This window comes from Rhinoderma darwinii, chromosome 10 (genome assembly GCF_050947455.1).
Source record: "Rhinoderma darwinii isolate aRhiDar2 chromosome 10, aRhiDar2.hap1, whole genome shotgun sequence".
In the NCBI taxonomy this organism is placed as follows: domain Eukaryota; kingdom Metazoa; phylum Chordata; class Amphibia; order Anura; family Rhinodermatidae; genus Rhinoderma; species Rhinoderma darwinii.
In genome coordinates, this window is record NC_134696.1 from 4,483,575 (window position 1) to 4,494,684 (window position 11,110).

Below are 11,110 nucleotides of genomic sequence, written 5' to 3' on the forward strand. Positions count from 1 at the left end.
AACTTGTGCTGTGCAGGTGATATCAGAGGAGGGTCCTGTGTAACATGTAACTTGTGCTGTGCAGGTGATATCAGAGAAGGGTCCTGTGTAACATGTAACTTGTGCTGTGCAGGTGATATCAGAGAAGGGTCCTGTGTAACATGTAACTTGTGCTGTGCAGGTGATATCAGAGAAGGGTCCTGTGTAACATGTAACTTGTCCTGTGCAGGTGATATCAGAGAAGGGTCCTGTGTAACATGTAACTTGTGCTGTGCCGGTGATATCAGAGGAGGGGTCCTGTGTAACATGTAACTTGTCCTGTGCAGGTGATATCAGAGAAGGGTCCTGTGTAACATGTAACTTGTGCTGTGCAGGTGATATCAGAGAAGGGTCCTGTGTAACATGTAACTTGTCCTGTGCAGGTGATATCAGAGAAGGGTCCTGTGTAACATGTAACTTGTGCTGTGCAGGTGATATCAGAGAAGGGTCCTGTGTAACATGTAACTTGTGCTGTGCAGGTGATATCAGAGGAGGGGTCCTGTGTAACATGTAACTTGTGCTGTGCAGGTGATATCAGAGGAGGGTCCTGTGTAACATGTAACTTGTGCTGTGCAGGTGATATCAGAGGAGGGTCCTGTGTAACATGTAACTTGTGCTGTGCAGGTGATATCAGAGGAGGGTCCTGTGTAACATGTAACTTGTGCTGTGCAGGTGATATCAGAGAAGGGTCCTGTGTAACATGTAACTTGTGCTGTGCAGGTGATATCAGAGAAGGGTCCTGTGTAACATGTAACTTGTGCTGTGCAGGTGATATCAGAGAAGGGTCCTGTGTAACATGTAACTTGTCCTGTGCAGGTGATATCAGAGGAGGGTCCTGTGTAACATGTAACTTGTGCTGTGCAGGTGATATCAGAGAAGGGTCCTGTGTAACATGTAACTTGTGCTGTGCAGGTGATATCAGAGGAGGGGTCCTGTGTAACATGTAACTTGTGCTGTGCAGGTGATATCAGAGGAGGGTCCTGTGTGACATGTAACTTGTCCTGTGCAGGTGATATCAGAGAAGGGTCCTGTGTAACATGTAACTTGTCCTGTGCAGGTGATATCAGAGAAGGGTCCTGTGTAACATGTAACTTGTGCTGTGCAGGTGATATCAGAGAAGGGTCCTGTGTAACATGTAACTTGTGCTGTGCAGGTGATATCAGAGGAGGGGTCCTGTGTAACATGTAACTTGTGCTGTGCAGGTGATATCAGAGGAGGGTCCTGTGTAACATGTAACTTGTGCTGTGCAGGTGATATCAGAGGAGGGTCCTGTGTAACATGTAACTTGTCCTGTGCAGGTGATATCTGAGAAGGGTCCTGTGTAACATGTAACTTGTGCTGTGCAGGTGATATCAGAGAAGGGTCCTGTGTAACATGTAACTTGTGCTGTGCAGGTGATATCAGAGAAGGGGTCCTGTGTAACATGTAACTTGTGCTGTGCAGGTGATATCAGAGAAGGGTCCTGTGTAACATGTAACTTGTGCTGTGCAGGTGATATCAGAGAAGGGTCCTGTGTAACATGTAACTTGTGCTGTGCAGGTGATATCAGAGGAGGGTCCTGTGTAACATGTAACTTGTGCTGTGCAGGTGATATCAGAGAAGGGTCCTGTGTAACATGTAACTTGTGCTGTGCAGGTGATATCAGAGGAGGGTCCTGTGTAACATGTAACTTGTGCTGTGCAGGTGATATCAGAGGAGGGTCCTGTGTAACATGTAACTTGTCCTGTGCAGGTGATATCAGAGGAGGGTCCTGTGTAACATGTAACTTGTCCTGTGCAGGTGATATCAGAGGAGGGTCCTGTGTAACATGTAACTTGTGCTGTGCAGGTGATATCAGAGGAGGGTCCTGTGTAACATGTAACTTGTGCTGTGCAGGTGATATCAGAGGAGGGTCCTGTGTAACATGTAACTTGTGCTGTGCAGGTGATATCAGAGAAGGGTCCTGTGTAACATGTAACTTGTCCTGTGCAGGTGATATCAGAGAAGGGTCCTGTGTAACATGTAACTTGTCCTGTGCAGGTGATATCAGAGGAGGGTCCTGTGTAACATGTAACTTGTGCTGTGCAGGTGATATCAGAGAAGGGTCCTGTGTAACATGTAACTTGTGCTGTGCAGGTGATATCAGAGGAGGGTCCTGTGTAACATGTAACTTGTGCTGTGCAGGTGATATCAGAGGAGGGTCCTGTGTAACATGTAACTTGTCCTGTGCAGGTGATATCAGAGGAGGGTCCTGTGTAACATGTAACTTGTGCTGTGCAGGTGATATCAGAGAAGGGTCCTGTGTAACATGTAACTTGTCCTGTGCAGGTGATATCAGAGGAGGGTCCTATGTAACATGTAACTTGTGCTGTGCAGGTGATATCAGAGGAGGGTCCTGTGTAACATGTAACTTGTCCTGTGCAGGTGATATCAGAGAAGGGTCCTGTGTAACATGTAACTTGTGCTGTGCAGGTGATATCAGAGAAGGGTCCTGTGTAACATGTAACTTGTGCTGTGCAGGTGATATCAGAGAAGGGTCCTGTGTAACATGTAACTTGTGCTGTGCAGGTGATATCAGAGGAGGGTCCTGTGTAACATGTAACTTGTCCTGTGAAGGTGATATCAGAGAAGGGTCCTGTGTAACATGTAACTTGTGCTGTGCAGGTGATATCAGAGGAGGGTCCTGTGTAACATGTAACTTGTGCTGTGCAGGTGATATCAGAGAAGGGTCCTGTGTAACATGTAACTTGTGCTGTGCAGGTGATATCAGAGAAGGGTCCTGTGTAACATGTAACTTGTGCTGTGCAGGTGATATCAGAGGAGGGTCCTGTGTAACATGTAACTTGTGCTGTGCAGGTGATATCAGAGAAGGGTCCTGTGTAACATGTAACTTGTGCTGTGCAGGTGATATCAGAGAAGGGTCCTGTGTAACATGTAACTTGTCCTGTGCAGGTGATATCAGAGGAGGGTCCTGTGTAACATGTAACTTGTCCTGTGCAGGTGATATCAGAGGAGGGTCCTGTGTAACATGTAACTTGTGCTGTGCAGGTGATATCAGAGAAGGGTCCTGTGTAACATGTAACTTGTGCTGTGCAGGTGATATCAGAGAAGGGTCCTGTGTAACATGTAACTTGTGCTGTGAAGGTGATATCAGAGAAGGGTCCTGTGTAACATGTAACTTGTGCTGTGCAGGTGATATCAGAGGAGGGTCCTGTGTAACATGTAACTTGTGCTGTGAAGGTGATATCAGAGAAGGGTCCTGTGTAACATGTAACTTGTGCTGTGCAGGTGATATCAGAGAAGGGTCCTGTGTAACATGTAACTTGTCCTGTGCAGGTGATATCAGAGAAGGGTCCTGTGTAACATGTAACTTGTCCTGTGCAGGTGATATCAGAGGAGGGTCCTGTGTAACATGTAACTTGTGCTGTACAGGTGATATCAGAGAAGGGTCCTGTGTAACATGTAACTTGTGCTGTGCAGGTGATATCAGAGGAGGGTCCTGTGTGACATGTAACTTGTGCTGTGCAGGTGATATCAGAGGAGGGTCCTGTGTAACATGTAACTTGTGCTGTGCAGGTGATATCAGAGGAGGGTCCTGTGTAACATGTAACTTGTGCTGTGCAGGTGATATCAGAGAAGGGTCCTGTGTAACATGTAACTTGTCCTGTGCAGGTGATATCAGAGGAGGGTCCTGTGTAACATGTAACTTGTCCTGTGCAGGTGATATCAGAGAAGGGTCCTGTGTAACATGTAACTTGTGCTGTACAGGTGATATCAGAGAAGGGTCCTGTGTAACATGTAACTTGTGCTGTGCAGGTGATATCAGAGAAGGGTCCTGTGTAACATGTAACTCGGCCTGTTGAGTTTTTTTTTATTGAAAGAGCTTTTGATGTCTGTAAATATGACCTCCTGATGCTGCAAATTCAACAAATGACCATTTTAGTCTCTTTACAACCTGTAAAATGTTTTGATCTCTGTTGTGCATAATAATGTGAAACAAAAAAAATCTGTTCTCATTGGGAGATTTGTTCTATAAAATTCTCATTATCCTCCAACGGTTGATGCTGGAAGATTATACTGACTGTCATTTGCATCCACTATTTAGGAAAATCAGCGAAAAATAACATTTGCATAATAATTTGGAACGCGGTGTATTTCTAGTTCCTCATGTCCCCCCTGAGTCGTCTCTTTTCAAGGCTAAATACATTTCATTCTTTTCATCTTTCCTCATAACTCAGATCCTCCGCGTCTCTTATTAGTTTAGTTCTTCGTTGTATTTTTTCCTTTCTATGAACTGGAGCCCAGAATGGAGCTGTATATACTAGATGAGGCGGCACGGAGCTGTATATACTAGATGAGGCGGCACGGAGCTGTATATTCTAGATGAGGCAGCACGGAGCTGTATATACTAGATGAGGCGGCATGGAGCTGTATATTCTATATGAGGCGGCACGGAGCTGTATATACTAGATGAGGCGGCACGGAGCTATATATACTAGATGATGCGGCACGGAGCTGTATATACTAGATGATGTGGCACGGAGCTGTATATACTAGATGATGCGGCACGGAGCTGTATATTCTAGATGAGGCGGCTCTAACGCTTTGTAGAGCGGTGATATTATGTATCTGTGTGAGTCCGGGGGTCTTCTAAAGATTCTGCCCTAGACGAGGCCCCTGGTTCCCCCATATTCATTGTATAATAACACCAGTAATACTACATATAAAACAGCGGCGTACCTGTGCGAGCAGCGAGGCCGAGGATTAGAAGAAAGGAACATCTGTAGATCATGGTGCTGGGTACTGGTTCCTGCGTCTGTCTGATAGCGAGAACTGGAACCTGTTATCTGCTCGACCGTTGTGTGAGTCACTCGGACCGGCCCAACCGCAGTGGAGGACCCAACATATTTACCCAGCACTACACTGAAGGAAAAAAAACACCACAATGTGTACAGGACGTAAGAAGACGGGTACAATGTTTACAGAAATATAAAAAAAAACAACAAAGACCACGAGAAAATAGAGATTCATACTGAACAATGAAAGAGGAGCTCAAGTCCAACAACTAAACTCCTCACCTTACATATTCCCATCTAGGGGGCAGTATTATAGTAGTTATATTCTTGTATATAGGGGCAGTATTATAGTAGTTATATTCTTGTATATAGGGGCAGTATTATAGTAGTTATATTCTTGTATATAGGAGCAGTATTATAGTATATATATGCTTGTATATAGGAGCAGTATTATAGTAGTTATATTCTTGTATATAGGGGGTAGTATTATAGTAGTTATATTCTTGTATATAGGAGCAGTATTATAGTAGTTATATTCTTGTATATAGGAGCAGTATTATAGTAGTTATATTCTTGTATATAGGAGCAGTATTATAGTAGTTATATTCTTGTATATAGGAGCAGTATTATAGTAGTTATATTCTTGTATATAGGAGACAGTATTATAGTAGTTATATTCTTGTATATAGGGGGCAGTATTATAGTAGTTATATTCTTGTATATAGGAGCAGTATTATAGTAGTTATATTCTTGTATATAAGAGCAGTATTATAGTAGATATATTCTTGTATATAGGAGCAGTATTATAGTAGTTATATTCTTGTATATAGGGGGTAGTATTATAATAGTTATATTCTTGTATATAGGAGCAGTATTATAATAGTTATATTCTTGTATATAGGAGCAGTATTATAGTAGTTATATTCTTGTATATAGGAGCAGTATTATAGTAGTTATATTCTTGTATATAGGAGCAGTATTATAGTAGTTATATTCTTGTATATAGGAGCAGTATTATAGTAGTTATATTCTTGTATATAGGGGCAGTAATATAGTAGTTATATTCTTGTATATTGGAGACAGTATTATAGTAGTTATATTCTTGTATATAGGGGGCAGTATTATAGTAGTTATATTCTTGTATATAGGGGCAGTATTATAGTAGTTATATTCTTGTATATAGGAGCAGTATTATAGTAGTTATATTCTTGTATATAGGAGCAGTATTATAGTAGTTATATTCTTGTATATAGGAGCAGTATTATAGTAGTTATATTCTTGTATATAGGGGGCAGTATTATAGTAGTTATATTCTTGTATATAGGGGCAGTATTATAGTAGTTATAATCTTGTATATAGGAGCAGTATTATAGTAGTTATATTCTTGTATATAGGAGCAGTATTATAGTAGTTATATTCTTGTATATAGGAGCAGTATTATAGTAGTTATATTCTTGTATATAGGAGCAGTATTATAGTAGTTATATTCTTGTATATAGGGGGCAGTATTATAGTAGTTATATTCTTGTATATAGGGGCAGTATTATAGTAGTTATATTCTTGTATATAGGAGCAGTATTATAGTAGTTATATTCTTGTATATAGGAGACAGTATTATAGTAGTTATATTTTTGTATATAGGGGCAGTATTATAGTAGTTATATTCTTGTATATAGGGGCAGTATTATAGTAGTTATATTCTTGTATATAGGGGCAGTATTATAGTAGTTATATTCTTGTATATAGGAGCAGTATTATAGTAGTTATATTCTTGTATATAGGAGCAATATTATAGTAGTTATATTCTTGTATATAGGGGGCAGTATTATAGTAGTTATATTCTTGTATATAGGAGCAGTATTATAGTAGTTATATTCTTGTATATAGGAGGCAGTATTATAGTAGTTATATTCTTGTATATAGGAGACAGTATTATAGTAGTTATATTCTTGTATATAGGAGGCAGTATTATAGTAGTTATATTCTTGTATATAGGAGACAGTATTATAGTAGTTATATTCTTGTATATAGGAGACAGTATTATAGTAGTTATATTCTTGTATATAGGGAGCAGAATTATAGTAGTTATATTCTTGTATATAGGGAGCAGTATTATAGTAGTTATATTCTTGTATATAGGAGGCAGTATTATAGTAGTTATATTCTTGTATATAGGGGGCAGTGTTATAGTAGTTATATTCTTGTATATAGTGGCAGTATTATAGTAGTTATATTCTTGTATATAGGGGCAGTATTATAGTAGTTATATTCTTATATATAGGAGGCAGTATTATAGTAGTTATATTCTTGTATATAGTGGCAGTATTATAGTAGTTATATTCTTGTATATAGGGGCAGTATTATAGTAGTTATATTCTTGTATATAGGAGGCAGTATTATAGTAGTTATATTCTTGTATATAGTGGCAGTATTATAGTAGTTATATTCTTGTATATAGGGGCAGTATTATAGTAGTTATATTCTTGTATATAGGAGGCAGTATTATAGTAGTTATATTCTTGTATATAGGGGGCAGTATTATAGTAGTTATATTCTTGTACATAGGGGGCTGTATTATAGTAGTTATATTCTTGTATATAGTGGCAGTATTATAGTAGTTATATTCTTGTATATAGGGGCAGTATTATAGTAGTTATATTCTTGTATATAGGAGGCAGTATTATAATAGTTATATTCTTGTATATAGGGGGCAGTATTATAGTAGTTATATTCTTGTATATAGGGAGCAGTATTATAATAATTATATTCTTGTATATAGGGAGCAGTATTATAATAGTTATATTCTTGTATATAGGGGCAGTATTATAGTAGTTATATTCTTGTATATAGGGGGCAGTATTATAGTAGTTATATTCTTGTATATAGGGGCAGTATTATAGTAGTTATATTCTTGTATATAGGGGCAGTATTATAGTAGTTATATTCTTGTATATAGGGAGCAGTATTATAGTAGTTATATTCTTGTATATAGGAGCAGTATTATAGTAGTTATATTCTTGTATATAGGAGGCAGTATTATAGTAGTTATAATCTTGTATATAGGAGGCAGTATTATAGTAGTTATATTCTTGTATATAGGGGCAGTATTATAGTAGTTATATTCTTGTATATAGGAGCAGTATTATAGTAGTTATATTCTTGTATATAGGAGCAGTATTATAGTAGTTATATTCTTGTATATAGGGGGCAGTATTATAGTAGTTATATTCTTGTATATAGAGGGCAGTATTATAGTAGTGATATTCTTGTATATAGGAGCAGTATTATAGTAGTTATATTCTTGTATATAGGGGGCAGTATTATAGTAGTTATATTCTTGTATATATGAGCAGTATTATAGTAGTTATATTCTTGTATATAGAGGGCAGTATTATAGTAGTGATATTCTTGTATATAGGAGCAGTATTATAGTAGTTATATTCTTGTATATAGGGGGCAGTATTATAGTAGTTATATTCTTGTATATATGAGCAGTATTATAGTAGTTATATTTTTGTATATAGGAGCAGTATTATAGTAGTTATAGTCTTGTATATATGAGCAGTATTATAGTAGTTCTATTCTTGTATATAGGAGCAGTATTATAGTAGTTATATTCTTGTATATAGGGACAGTATTATAGTAGTTATATTCTTGTATATAGGGGCAGTATTATAGTAGTTATATTCTTGTATATAGGAGCAGTATTATAGTAGTTATATTCTTGTATATAGAGGGCAGTATTATGGCCGTTATATTCTTGTATATAGAGGGCAGTATTATGGCAGTTATATTCTTGTATATAGGTGCAGTATTATAGTAGTTATATTCTTGTATATAGGGAGCAGTATTATAGTAGTTATATTCTTGTATATAGGGGCAGTATTATAGTAGTCATATTCTTGTATATAGGGGGCAGTATTATAGTAGTTATATTCTTGTATATAGGGAGCAGTATTATAGTAGTTATATTCTTGTATATAGGGAGCAGTATTATAGTAGTTATATTCTTGTATACAGGGAGCAGTATTATAGTAGTTATATTCTTGTATATAGGGGCAGTATTATAGTAGTTATATTCTTGTATATAGGGAGCAGTATTATAGTAATTATATTCTTGTATATTGGGGCAGTATTATAGTAGTTATATTCTTGTATATAGGGGCAGTATTAAAGTAGTCATATTCTTGTATATAGGTGCAGTATTATAGTAGTTATATTCTTGTATATAGGGGGCAGTATTATAGTAGTTATATTGTTGTATATAGGGGCAGTATTATAGTAGTTATATTCTTCTATATAGGGGCAGTATCAGTAGTTATATTCTTGTACATAGGGGGCAGTATTATAGTAGTTATATTCTTGTATATAGGAGCAGTATTATAGTAGTTATATTCTTGTATATAGGGGTAGTATTATAGTAGTTATATTCTTGTATATAGGGAGCAGTATTATAGTAGTTATATTCTTCTATATAGGGGCAGTATCATAGTAGTTATATTCTTGTACATAGGGGGCAGTATTATAGTAGTTATATTCTTGTATATAGGGGGCAGTATTATAGTAGTTATATTCTTGTATATAGGAGCAGTATTATAGTAGTTATATTCTTGTATATAGGGGGCAGTATTATAGTAGTTATATTCTTGTATATATGAGCAGTATTATAGTAGTTATATTTTTGTATATAGGAGCAGTATTATAGTAGTTATAGTCTTGTATATATGAGCAGTATTATAGTAGTTCTATTCTTGTATATAGGAGCAGTATTATAGTAGTTATATTCTTGTATATAGGGACAGTATTATAGTAGTTATATTCTTGTATATAGGGGCAGTATTATAGTAGTTATATTCTTGTATATAGGAGCAGTATTATAGTAGTTATATTCTTGTATATAGAGGGCAGTATTATGGCCGTTATATTCTTGTATATAGAGGGCAGTATTATGGCAGTTATATTCTTGTATATAGGTGCAGTATTATAGTAGTTATATTCTTGTATATAGGGAGCAGTATTATAGTAGTTATATTCTTGTATATAGGGGCAGTATTATAGTAGTCATATTCTTGTATATAGGGGGCAGTATTATAGTAGTTATATTCTTGTATATAGGGAGCAGTATTATAGTAGTTATATTCTTGTATATAGGGAGCAGTATTATAGTAGTTATATTCTTGTATACAGGGAGCAGTATTATAGTAGTTATATTCTTGTATATAGGGGCAGTATTATAGTAGTTATATTCTTGTATATAGGGAGCAGTATTATAGTAATTATATTCTTGTATATTGGGGCAGTATTATAGTAGTTATATTCTTGTATATAGGGGCAGTATTAAAGTAGTCATATTCTTGTATATAGGTGCAGTATTATAGTAGTTATATTCTTGTATATAGGGGGCAGTATTATAGTAGTTATATTGTTGTATATAGGGGCAGTATTATAGTAGTTATATTCTTCTATATAGGGGCAGTATCAGTAGTTATATTCTTGTACATAGGGGGCAGTATTATAGTAGTTATATTCTTGTATATAGGAGCAGTATTATAGTAGTTATATTCTTGTATATAGGGGTAGTATTATAGTAGTTATATTCTTGTATATAGGGAGCAGTATTATAGTAGTTATATTCTTCTATATAGGGGCAGTATCATAGTAGTTATATTCTTGTACATAGGGGGCAGTATTATAGTAGTTATATTCTTGTATATAGGAGCAGTATTATAGTAGTTATATTCTTGTATATAGGGGTAGTATTATAGTAGTTATATTCTTGTATATAGGGAGCAGTATTATAGTAGTTATATTCTTGTATATTGGGGTAGTATTATAGTAGTTATATTCTTGTATATAGGAGCAGTATTATAGTAGTTATATTCTTGTATATAGGGGCAGTATTATAGTAGTTATATTCTTGTATATAGGTGCAGTATTATAGTAGTTATATTCTTGTATATAGGGGCAGTATTATAGTAGTTATATTCTTGTATATAGGAGCAGTTTTATAGTAGTTATATTCTTGTATATAGAGGCAGTATTATAGTAGTTATATTCTTGTATATAGGGGCAGTATTATAGTAGTTATATTCTTGTATATAGGGGCAGTATTATAGTAGTTATATTCTTGTATATAGGGGGCAGTATTATAGTAGTTATATTCTTGTATATAGGGAGCAGTATTATAGTAGTTATATTATTGTATATAGGGGCAGTATTATAGTAGTTATATTCTTGTATATAGGGGGCAGTATTATAGTAGTTATATTCTTGTATATAGGGAGCAGTATTATAGTAGTTATATTCTTGTATATAGG